Source organism: Lithobates pipiens, unplaced genomic scaffold, assembly GCF_037356315.1.
Source record: "Lithobates pipiens isolate NorthernLeopardFrog02 unplaced genomic scaffold, aLitPip1_a1.2 Scaffold_30, whole genome shotgun sequence".
NCBI classification, from domain to species: Eukaryota; Metazoa; Chordata; class Amphibia; order Anura; family Ranidae; genus Lithobates; species Lithobates pipiens.
The window spans coordinates 44387761-44400862 of NW_027507791.1; the positions used below are offsets into that span (position 1 = coordinate 44387761).

General features: G+C 50.5%; 1 protein-coding gene across 2 annotated transcripts in view; it reads right to left on the reverse strand.

The window, feature by feature from the left end:
- Positions 1-13102, reverse strand: part of BNIPL (BCL2 interacting protein like) — a 42532-nt gene that overhangs the window by 22726 nt on the left and 6704 nt on the right. The gene's annotated exons all lie outside the window — the stretch shown is intronic.

A 13102-nucleotide genomic window follows, 5' to 3' on the forward strand; every position in this document is an offset into this window, starting at 1 on the left:
TCACCAGCGCCATCTAGTGGTCGGAATACAGTAGTTTGCTCACTTACTTATATTTTGTATGAATGAATAATTTTTGACCTGGAGAAAAAAAAAATAGAAACATCTGACTTTTTCGCACAGAACAAATGTACATGCAGCTTTGCCGGATAAATGTTATATAAATACACCCCTTTAGTGTATTTTTCATAGACGTGTATATCATAGACCAGAGGGAGAGGGACATTTGTGGCGTAATGAAGAACAGAGGGATTTGGTTCCAATATAGGGACACTCCCTCCAAATCAGGGATGGTTGGAAGGGGGCATATCTTGTTATTCATTTATGGCCATTTATAGGGTGAATAAGGTAAGCTCTTGAACAGGAGGAAAGGCGCTGCAAACTCCAATCATCCACAGCTCTGAGAAGCGCAGGCAGATAGCTTCTAATACCATACAATAGACGTAGAAAAACCGGTGCACCAGTGTCACAGCAGAAATGGTGTATTGCAGCAGATAAAAACACAGACGCGTTTCGGCCTTAAAGCCGTATTCATGAAGGAAACGCGTAGGTGCTTTTATCTACTGTATTCTGCTCCTAACTTTTTTTTTTTTTTTTTTAGCCGATTTCTAGATTCAAAGCAAATTTGTCAAGCCCTCATCTGATAAGCAAGCTATTGTCAAGCAACAGGCATGGGAAGCCGGACAGTTACCAACGTCAAAATTAAACAAATAGGAATTACCAACCATAGGAGTGGGGAGAGTGGCATCTGCAATTACTAAACCCAAAGTAATACAAATCCTAAAATGACATCATTGAATGCATTCCTACAGAATAAAATCTCCCGCTATGAATTGCCGGTGAGTAAAGTCATTATAGATAGTTTAAGGATGAGCTCAGAGTTTTTATTGGTGGAGAGGATGTGATTAAAGCCTCATTTTTCATCATTAATTATCAACAACGACCAATTATATCTTCAGACCGCTGTCACAGCAGCCAGTCAATAAAAAAGACAGGAAAATAACTGTACGAGGACATAATTATACGAAATGTTTTTTTCTGCAGCGGACAAGCCATTGCTATGAGACTAGGATGAGGAATTGTGGCTTGAGCTCACGCACACTGCGTCATGAAATACTTTTACGAATGCCAATTCCTGCTGCTACAAGCTGGCAGCGAGATCCAACATAAAAAGAAATAATAATAATAAAAAAAAAATAAAATAAAAAAATTATATATATATATATATATATGTGTAATAGCAACTTCCAGATCATGCAACAATCAGTAGGTTTTGCTAGAAAATTACATAGAACGCCCAAATATTATATATTATTTTTTTTCTAAAGCAGAGACCCTAGAGAATAAATTGGTGGGTTTTGCAATTTTTTTGTCACATGGTATTTGCACAGCAGTTTTTTCAAACACAAATTTTTGGGGAAAACCTACACTATTTTTTATTTAACCACTTAACCACTTCCCATCCGCGCTATAGCCGAAAGACGGCTGCAGTGCGGACCTACATTGCCGGGAGGGCTTCCATAGATGTCCTCCCGTGCTCGAGCGGCCTGCAAACCCACGTCCGGCAGCTCCGGGAAGTGGCGAAGACGACCGGAGCATGGCGAAAATGGGGGGGGGGGGGGGGGCGACACCTCTCCCGCTGCCGATAAAAGTGATCGTCGCAAGTTATTTGCTGCCATAACCCCGGTATTCTACATCAAATAACCGCATTGCCCCTCAAAGTCAAGGGATGTAGGAGGAACATCACTGATCCGGCAGTGGGCTTTGATGTTGGATGAGAGGACCTGACCCACAATCAGCGTTTCAAATCATGCCAAAGATGTTCTTGTAGGGTTGAGGTCAGGGCTCTGTGCAGATGACTCGAGTTCCTCCACACCGAACTGGTCAAAGATGTTCAGTATGGTCAAGGTCATGGCTCGACCCTAGGCGACTTGAGGTCAAGTACTGATGTTGAATGAGAAGACCTGGCTTGCAATTGATGTCCCAATATATCCCAAAGATGTTCAGTAGAGTTGAGGTAGGGGCTCTGTGAAATCCACTTGAGTTCCTCCACACCAAACTGGTCAAAGATGTTCCGTAGGGTTGAGTTCATGGCTTTGTGGAAGCCACATGAGTTCCTCAACACCAAACTGGTCAAAGATGTTCCGTAGGGTCGAGGTCATGGCTTTGTGGAAGCCACATGAGTTCCTCAACACCAAACTGGTCAAAGATGCTCCGTAGGGTCGAGGTCATGGCTTTGTGGAAGCCACATGAGTTCCTCAACACCAAACTGGTCAAAGATGCTCCGTAGGGTTCAGGTCATGGCTCTGTGAAGACCACTTGAGTTCCTCAACAGCAAACCATGTCTTTAGGGAGCTGGTGACCATTGGTAAGGTCAGGTACCGACGTTGTATGAGAAGACCTAGCTTGCAATTGATGTCTTAATATATCCCAAAAGGTGTTTAGTAGAGTTGAGGTAGGGGCTCTGTGAAAGCCACTGGAGTTCCTCCACACCAAACTGGTCAAAGATGTCTCGTAGGGTCGAGGTCATGGCTCGAGGGCTCTGTGCAGATGACTTGAGTTCCTCCACACCAAACTGGTCAAAGATGTTCAGTAGGGTCGAGGTCATGGCTCTGTGAAGACCACTTCAGTTCCTCAACACCAAACTATGTCTTTAGGGAGCTGGTCACCGTTGGTGAGGTCAGGTGCTGATGTTGAATTAGAAGACCTGGCTTGCAATTCATGTCCCAATATATCCCAAAGGTGTTCAGTAGGGTTGAGGTCAGGGCTCTGTGCAGATGACTTGAGTTCCTCCACACCAAACTGGTCAAAGATGTTCAGTAGGGTCGAGGTTATGGCTCTGTGGAGGCCACATCAGTTCCTGAACACCAAACTATGTCTTTAGGGAGCTGGTCACCATTGGTAAGGTCAGGTACCAGTTTTGGATGAGAAGACCCGGCTTGCAATTGATGTCCCAATTTATCCCAAAGGTGTTCAGTAGGATTGAGGTCAGGGCTCTTTGAAAGCCACTTGAGTTCCTCCACACCGAACTGGTCAAAGATGTTCTGTGGGGTCAAGGACATGGCTCTGTGGAGGCCACTTTATCCCAAAAGGTGTGAAAGCCACTTGAGTTCTTTCACACCAAACTGGTTAAACCATGTGGAGTTGGGCTTTCTACACGGGGGGGCAGTCATGGTAGAACAGAAAAGGGCCTTCCCCAAACTGTTACCACAAGGTTAGAAGTAGACAATTGGCTACAATGTCTATGTATTATTATTGACTGAAAACACCTCAATTTTTAGGTGCAAGGTCCACACATAGTTGGCCATGTAGGTAGGTGGGATGGTCAGGTATCCACAAAGTGTTTGGCCATATTCGCCCGGAATTCAAAAACTAAATTGAATTCCAAAACAAGAACAGAACAAAATAAAAAATAAAATAAAAGGAATAGAGTAGAAAACAAAAGAATACAATTTAATTAAACTAAAAGAATAGAAAATAATAGCATAGAAATGAATAGAAAATAAACAATAGATAATACAAAAAGAATAAAAATGGAAAAAAAACATAACCGTCTTCTGAAATTCGAATAGAATACATTTGAACTTGAACAGAATGGATTAGAATAGAGAAGAATAGAAAAAAATAAATAAACAATAGAATAGAATGAAGGAATATTTTGAATTTGATTCAACCCAATTCAGAAAATTTTAATCAAATTTGAAAACGAACAAAACAAAATTTAATTCCAAAAACCAATTTAACTAAATTATAATTTTTAAATAACTAATCGAAATGAAATAAAACCAAAATGTTTTCGTTCTGCACATGTCTATTAAAGGGTGCCGTGGCTGAAAAAGAAAACATGGACAAAAAAAAACAAAAAAAAAAACGTAGAGAACACCTACGAGGTCAATTTCTGAACATTTCACCTCCAGCATTCGCACAGCTGTCACGAATCATCCCAATGAGCTGCCTAATATGTTTATTTGCCATGACTGTCAGCGCCACCCAGTGGCCTTAAGGTCGTATTTGCCTGAAAATACCCCAATCAGGAAAATACCCCAATCAGGAAAATACCCAAACGTTGGCCAATAGATGCAGCCGACGATCAAAGCAAGGAAACTTATTGTGCAAATTCTGTGGATTATTTGTGATGGCTGAGCAAATGTTTGAGACTTCTGCACAGTAATTAATAAAGGGACCCCACCGCTTCCATTTAGTAAACAAGCTATAGAGAGTTCTCTGTCCGTGTGGCTTTGTAAAAAGTTTGGAACGTCCTCCGCAGTCGATCAGACGGAGACTTTAACATGTGTCAGGCAAACAAAATGCAATTAAATAATTTTTATTAGTGTAATAATGTTTATTAATGTGACAGCTGGGTAAGTAATCCTCTGATACATCACCTGTCCTGAAAACAGAAGTATTATATTCTACATATCCATGTGCCAAGACAGCCAGGAAACTAGCATTGTCAGCAAGGGGGGCCGCATTGTCAGCAAGGGGGGGGCCGCATTGTCAGCAAGGGGGGGGCCGCATTGTCAGCAAGGGGGGGCCGCATTGTCAGCAAGGGGGGGGGGCCGCATTGTCAGCAAGGGGGCAACCTTGTCATCAGGGGGGCCGCATTATCGTCAGCAGGAAACTAGCATTGTCAGCAAGGGGGAGCAGCCTTGTCGTCAGCAAGGGGGGGCAGCCTTGTCGTCAGCAAGGGGGGGGGCAGCACTGTCGTCAGCAGGGGGGGGGCAGCACTGTCGTCAGCAAGGGGGGGGCAGCACTGTCGTCAGCAAGGGGGGGGGGGCAGCACTGTCGTCAGCAAGGGGGGGGGGGGCAGCACTGTCGTCAGCAAGGGGGGGGGGGCAGCACTGTCGTCAGCAAGGGGGGGGCAGCACTGTCGTCAGCAAGGGGGGGGCAGCACTGTCGTCAGCAAGGGGGGGGGGCAGCACTGTCGTCAGCAAGGGGGGGGGGGGCAGCACTGTCGTCAGCAAGGGGGGGGGGGCAGCACTGTCGTCAGCAAGGGGGGGGGGGCAGCACTGTCGTCAGCAAGGGGGGGGGGCAGCACTGTCGTCAGCAAGGGGGGGGGCAGCACTGTCGTCAGCAAGGGGGGGGGCAGCACTGTCGTCAGCAAGGGGGGGGGCAGCACTGTCGTCAGAAAGGGGGGGCAGCACTGTCGTCAGAAAGGGGGGGGCAGCACTGTCGTCAGCAAGGGGGGGGGCAGCACTGTCGTCAGCAAGGGGGGGCAGCACTGTCGTCAGCAAGGGGGGGGCAGCACTGTCGTCAGCAAGGGGGGGCAGCACTGTCGTCAGCAAGGGGGGGGCAGCACTGTCGTCAGCAAGGGGGGGGCAGCACTGTCGTCAGCAAGGGGGGGGGCAGCACTGTCGTCAGCAAGGGGGGGGCAGCACTGTCGTCAGCAAGGGGGGGGCAGCACTGTCGTCAGCAAGGGGGGGAGCAGCACTGTCGTCAGCAAGGGGGGGAGCAGCACTGTCGTCAGCAAGGGGGGGCAGCACTGTCGTCAGCAAGGGGGGCAGCACTGTCGTCAGCAAGGGGGGGGCAGCACTGTCGTCAGCAAGGGGGGGCAGCACTGTCGTCAGCAAGGGGGGGCAGCACTGTCGTCAGCAAGGGGGGGGGCAAGCACTGTCGTCAGCAAGGGGGGGGGCAAGCACTGTCGTCAGCAAGGGGGGGCAGCACTGTCGTCAGCAAGGGGGGGCAGCACTGTCGTCAGCAAGGGGGGGCAGCACTGTCGTCAGCAAGGGGGGGGGGCAAGCACTGTCGTCAGCAAGGGGGGGGGGCAAGCACTGTCGTCAGCAAGGGGGGAGGCAGCACTGTCGTCAGCAAGGGGGGAGGCAGCACTGTCGTCAGCAACGGGGGCAGCATTATTGTCAGCAACGGGGGCAGCATTATTGTCAGAAAAGGGGGCAACATTGTCAGCAAGGGGGGGCAGCATTGTCAGCAAGGGGGGCAAGCATTGTCAGCAAGGGGGGGGGCAGCATTGTCAGCAAGGGGGGGGCAGCATTGTCAGCAAGGGGGGGGCAGCATTGTCAGCAAGGGGGGGCAGCATTGTCAGCAAGGGGGGCAAGCATTGTCAGCAAGGGGGGGGGGGCAGCACTGTCGTCAGAAAGGGGGGGCAGCACTGTCGTCAGAAAGGGGGGGGCAGCACTGTCGTCAGAAAGGGGGGGGCAGCACTGTCGTCAGCAAGGGGGGGCAGCACTGTCGTCAGCAAGGGGGGGGCAGCACTGTCGTCAGCAAGGGGGGGGCAGCACTGTCGTCAGCAAGGGGGGGCAGCACTGTCGTCAGCAAGGGGGGGGCAGCACTGTCGTCAGCAAGGGGGGGGGCAGCACTGTCGTCAGCAAGGGGGGGGCAGCACTGTCGTCAGCAAGGGGGGGGCAGCACTGTCGTCAGCAAGGGGGGGGCAGCACTGTCGTCAGCAAGGGGGGAGCAGCACTGTCGTCAGCAAGGGGGGGAGCAGCACTGTCGTCAGCAAGGGGGGGCAGCACTGTCGTCAGCAAGGGGGGCAGCACTGTCGTCAGCAAGGGGGGGGCAGCACTGTCGTCAGCAAGGGGGGGCAGCACTGTCGTCAGCAAGGGGGGGCAGCACTGTCGTCAGCAAGGGGGGGGCAAGCACTGTCGTCAGCAAGGGGGGGGCAAGCACTGTCGTCAGCAAGGGGGGGGGGCAAGCACTGTCGTCAGCAAGGGGGGGCAGCACTGTCGTCAGCAAGGGGGGGCAGCACTGTCGTCAGCAAGGGGGGGCAGCACTGTCGTCAGCAAGGGGGGGGGGCAAGCACTGTCGTCAGCAAGGGGGGGGGGGCAAGCACTGTCGTCAGCAAGGGGGGAGGCAGCACTGTCGTCAGCAAGGGGGGAGGCAGCACTGTCGTCAGCAACGGGGGCAGCATTATTGTCAGCAACGGGGGCAGCATTATTGTCAGAAAAGGGGGCAACATTGTCAGCAAGGGGGGGCAGCATTGTCAGCAAGGGGGGCAAGCATTGTCAGCAAGGGGGGGGGCAGCATTGTCAGCAAGGGGGGGGCAGCATTGTCAGCAAGGGGGGGGCAGCATTGTCAGCAAGGGGGGGCAGCATTGTCAGCAAGGGGGGCAAGCATTGTCAGCAAGGGGGGCAAGCATTGTCAGCAAGGGGGGGGGCAGCATTTTCAGCCAACATATTTCTTTTCCTTGAAGAGCATTTTTCAGATCCCTGTACAGAACACACACAGGAAGATGAACAAATCGCGGTGAGATCATCCACACAAGTCTATGCTGGCAATTCCAGTCCTGTCCCGGCAGGTGTGGTGAAATACGACACCGACAGAAGATACCGACTGTGTGTAAACACTAGAGGAGACCCAACCCCTTACCTGGAAATGTTTCCAAAGCAATTACTACATTGTTACAAATAAATATATGTAAACCCCAACAATGGACTTATCTTATTGGCTCCCTTTTGGTCGACTAAACCTGACCTTCAGTCTCGCACACTTGTGCCAGCCTCCTCTCCTGGACTGAAACGGCTTACTCGAAATTTCACCGCACACTGTGAACTTCTCCCCATGTGCATTAGAAGCTGCATCAAATCGGATAAGAGCCCACCTCATCTTGACTGGAAGACATCCAGCATCATCTAGCTCTTTCCTCCCCAGCCTGAGTGTGCCTGGGTCCGCCCCCTTTCATTCACTGAATCTCAGTTCTTTCAATCATGGAGGCTCTGTAATGGAAGACATGTACAGGCCCCTCCCACCAGTCACGATCTGCCTGCATTGCATAGAGAAGCACAGAGACCCGGTGATGAGTACTATGGAGACCCAGTGGCGAGTTCTAAAATTATATATACAAGCAAAATGAACAACCTCCTGTGCTCAAGGTGGATATTCCGGCAGTAAAGGACCTTAGGTCTTCGACAGCTTGAAGCTGGGCAAGACTTTGCAGCCCCCTGAGGAAGCCCAAAAAGAGAACTGGAAGAATAAAAACAGAGGGCGCACCAGCAGTGGCGGCCGATGCTTAATATATTTATTTGGGGGGGGGGGGGCAATTCTTGTGACCCAATTGGCCAGGAAGAGAATCAGGAAGACAATAGCGAATATTAATTCGCTATTGTCACACAAGTGGGTGGGCTCGGGATACAGAGCCCATCCCCTTTTTTTAAGCCAATTAGAGCCCCAAGCTCTAATTGTGTGCTTAAAATAAATACATAAACCCCCATTGGAATCCATGCGTCCGGTGCCCTACATGTAAATTAGGGGCTGGGTGCATGGATTAGGGATGGGTGCCCCCCGTATGGACAGGCTGCCACTGTGCACCAGCCTTGCACACAGGACCACCATCAGAAATGGTCCCTTACAAAGCTTTAGGCCTTCCCCCCGCTCTCTCGATGTCCCACCAAATCTGCCCAAAGGCTCATCCCATGTCCTCCTCCTTCTCCAGCCCACGTCCTCCTCCTCCTTCTCCAGCCCACGTCCTCCTCCTCCTTCTCCAGCCCACGTCCTCCTCCTCCTTCTCCAGCCCACGTCCTCCTCCTCCTTCTCCTTCTCCAGCCCACGTCCTCCTCCTCCTTCTCCTTCTCCAGCCCACGTCCTCCTCCTCCAGCCCACGTCCTCCTCCTCCTCCTCCAGCCCACGTCCTCCTCCTCCTCCTCCAGCCCACGTCCTTCTCCTCCTTCTCCAGCCCATGTCCTCCTCCTCCTCCTCCAGCCCACGTCCTCCTCCTCCTCCTCCAGCCCACGTCCTCCTCCTCCTCCTCCAGCCCACGCCCTCCTCCTCCTCCTCCAGCCCACGCCCTCCTCCTCCTCCTCCTCCTCCAGCCCACGTCCTCCTCCTCCTCCAGCCCACATCCTCCTCCAGCCCACATCCTCCTCCTCCCTACATCCTCCTCCTCGTCCTCCACGTCCTCCACGTCCTCCTCCTCCTCCAGCCCACGTCCTCCTCCTCCTCCAGCCCACGTCCTCCTCCTCCTCCAGCCCACGCCCTCCTCGTCCTCCAGCCCACGTCCTCCTCGTCCTCCAGCCCACGTCCTCCTCCTCCAGCCCACGTCCTCCTCCAGCCCACGTCCTCCTCCAGCCCACGTCCTCCTCCAGCCCACGTCCTCCTCCTCCCCCAGCCCACGTCCTCCTCCTCCTCCTCCAGCCCAAGTCCTCCTCCTCCTCCTCCAGCCCAAGTCCTCCTCCAGCCCAAGTCCTCCTCCTCCTCCTCCAGCCCACGTCCTCCTCCAGCAATCCCATCCCGCACATATGTGGGATCCTCCCACCTCTCCACCCTCCTCTGCATCCTGGCAGATGGTCCACTCTGATGGCAGCTGCCATGTGTTAAAGATGGCCCAGGTTGTGACCCATGGTCCGGGCCCCTCGGACGCCTGGGCCCCTTACATGTGTACTGGCTGTACCTCCCCGATGGCGGTCCTGCTTGCACATTACCATAAAAACCCATTTTTTATTAAAGAAATTAAGCAGATGTGTTCACAAAACGGCACATGATATCAAGCTCATCAAATATCCACAGTGACCCGTACACCCTGGTCCACTGCACCAATCCCAGCGTAGGGAATGGCTGACGCGTTTTGGGGATAGGTACCCTCTTCTTGCCATGTCATGAAAAAAAAAGGGTTTTATTTATTCCAAAATAAAACTCTTCAGCTTTAATCTTTACTTCACATCTAAGAAACACAACAGGGAATGAGAGGAGATCTCTTCAATGTGCGGAAAACTCTCCTCTTAGACAGTTTTTACCTTGACAGGTGTCCCCATTGAAAAACGCGTCACATCCAACACCCAAAATGAGCTGCTTAGAAAAAAAAAACCAACAACATTTGGAAGGAAGCAGTGACAGAATGGGGACAAGTCTACAGGTTACAGAACAACGTATGATAATAATCCGAGAATGTTTACAAAATAGGCAGAAACGTGTTTTATATATACAAAGTCATACTGAACCGTGTCATTATCTTCCATATGAGACCCTGGCGACCAGCCTGCATCCATACCCACAGGTGCCACCAAGCCCGGGCACGTTTTCCCGCACATTCTCCAAACAGACTTTTCCAATAACGTGCACCAATAACGCCTAGAGGCGATTCAGTTCGCATTGTGCGCTATACAAGTATTTCATTCATTCACCATGCGGGTTTGGTGTGTGCGAAAAACACGGCACATGTGCAGATGGGTAGGGGTGTCATCGAAAACGAACGGCAACGCATTTCTCCGCATGTTGGGAAAGCACATGATTTGAATGGGGAGTACTGGGAATGGTCAGAGGTGACAAACTTAACATTAACCACTTCAGCCCCGGACCATTTTGCTGGTCAAAGACCAGACCACTTTTTGCGATTCGGCACTGCGTCGCTTTAACTGACAATTGTGCGGACGTGCGACGTGGCTCCCAAACAAAATTGACGTCCTGTTTTTCCCACAAATAGAGCTTCATTTTGGGGGTATTTGATCACCCCTGCGGTTTTTTCATTTTTTGCGCTATAAACAATAATAGAGCGACAATTTTGAAAAAAAGCATTATTTTTTACTTTTTGTTATAATAAATATCCCCCAAAATATGTAAAAAAAAAAAATTTCCCTCAGTTTAGGCCGATACGTAGTCTTCTACATATTTTTGGTAAAAAAAAAAAAAAATTGCAATAAGCGATTATTGATTGGTTTGTGCAAAAGTTTTAGCGTTTACAAAATAGGGGATAGTTTTATGGCATTTTTATTAATAATTTTTTTTTTTACTAGTAATGGCGGCGATCAGCGATTTTTATTGTGACATTGTGGCGGACACATCGGACATTTTTGATACATTTTTGGGACCATTGTCATTTATACAGCAATCAGTGCTATACAAATGCATTGATTCCTGTGTAAATGATACTGGCAGTGAAGGGGTTAACCAGTGGGTGGCAGTGTAGGGGTTATGTGTTCCTAGGGGTGTGTTACTAACTGTTGGAGGCTGGGCTTTAATTTAGTGAACACTGATCTCTGCTCCAATCACATGGAGCAGAGATCAGCGTCACTTGTTGCTAGGCAGAATGGAGAAACGCTGTTTACAACGGCATTTCCTCGTTCAGCCGCCCCGTGAGACGATCGCGGGTATGCCCGTGTGGCGATCGAGTCTGCGGGACCCACGACCGGACTCACAGGGGTCCCCGACCAGCACGCGAGCGTGCTCATGATGGCAGGGCGGCAAATTTAAAGGGACGTACAGGTACGCCCATTTGCCTGCCCGTGCCATTCTGCCAACGTACATCGGCGTGCACTGGTCGGGAACTGGTTAATAAATCACCGGGACCAGATGGCTTGCACCCGAGGGTACTTAGGGAACTCAGTCAAGTAATTACCAGACCACTGTTCCTAATTTTTACTGACAGTCTACTGACTGGAATGGTACCAGCTGATTGGAGAAAAGCCAATGTAGCACCAATATTTAAAAAAGGGCCCAAAATACATCCCTGGGAATTACAGACCAGTTAGCCTAACATCAATAGTATGTAAGCTCTTGGAAGGGATGATAAGGGACTATATACAAGATGTTAGTAATGAAAACAGTATCATTAGCAGTAAACAGCATGGATTCATGAAGAATTGTTCTTGCCAAACCAATCTACTAACCTTCTATGAGGAGGTGAGTTGTCAGCTAGATAAAGGAAGGCCCGTAGACGTGGTGGATCTGGATTTTGCAAAAGCATTTGACACAGTTCCCCATAATCGTTTAATGTACAAAGTAAGGTCTATTGGCATGGACCATAGGGTGAGTACATGGATTGAAAACCGGCTACAAGGGCGAGTTCAGAGGGTGGTGATAAATGGGGAGTACTTGGAATGGTCAGGGTTGGGTAGTGGGCTTCCCCCAGGGTTCTATACTGGAACCAATCCTATTTAATTTGTTCATAAACGACCTGGAGAATGGGGATGGGGGAAACAGCTCAATCTCTGTATTTGCGGATGATACTAAGCTAAGCAGGGCAATAACTTCTCCGCAGGATGTGGAAACCTTGCAAGAAGATCTGGACAAATGAATGGGGGGGAGGCAACTACATGGCAAATGAGGTTCAACGTAGAAAAATGTAAAATAATGCATTTGGGTGGCAAAAATCTGAATGCAATCTATAGACTGGGGAGAGAACCTCTGGGGGAATCCAGGATGGAAAAGGACCTGGGGGTCCTAGTAGATGATCGGCTCAGCAATGGCATTCAGGATACAGGAAGACGTTAGCGAATATTAATTCACTATCGTCCCACAAGTACTCTGAGCCCATGTGGGACAATAGCAAATTAAATATTCGCCAACCTCTTCCCGTTTCTCCTCCTGGCCAATCAGGAAGCAGGTTCTAAAACCAGATTGGCCAGGAGTCCTAAATCCTGATTGGCCCGGGAGGAAAAGTCTACTACGAGACGCAGGGGGGAAGCCGTGACCTGGATGGGGTAAGTGCGGGGGCTGGCCGGAAGGCATGGTGGGCGACGGGCAAGCAATGCGGCGATAGAGCGCCGGGGGAGGGGAGGAGCGGCGATCAATCAATGTTTGTTTGGCTGGCTGGTGGGGGCCGCGGGCTGCCCCCCCCAAGAAAATTGAGCACCAGCCGCCACTGGTTCACACGCATGCAGGTACAACCACCTCTGCCTGTGTTTTTGTTCATTTTTGTGTGCCACATTTCTAAAACAAAATTACGGGGCTCCACGCAGCCTACCTGACAGGGCCCCCCCCACCCACCTTCCTGGCCGAAAATGACCAAGGACATTGATTTATTAGTCCCTTTCTTTGCAGTCTCAGCAGCAAAGATTAATGAGGCTTTCTGCTCATTCACACAGTTTACTATGCTTCAGTGATACATGAATGCACACAGGAGTGATTGGTACTGATCGCTCACTGTGTCCATTCAGGAAAGGAAGGGGCCAGTAAATTACATATTTACCGGCCCCTTCCGCTACTCTCCATCCTGAAACAACCCCAATTTTTGCCCGTAGTAACTGCTGGTGGGAGAGGAGGGAGGCCAGAAGTGCTGCCCCTTTCCCCCTTTGCCCCTTTCCCAGTTTCCCCCTGTGTCCGGGCATCAGATGGAAGGTACACATGTACTAGGACCAATCCCCCTGCAGTGCACCCAAAGGGAGAATGAGGATGAGAAGCTGGCAGCGCTGCAGGGGGAGGGAGAAGAGGAACAGTGGCT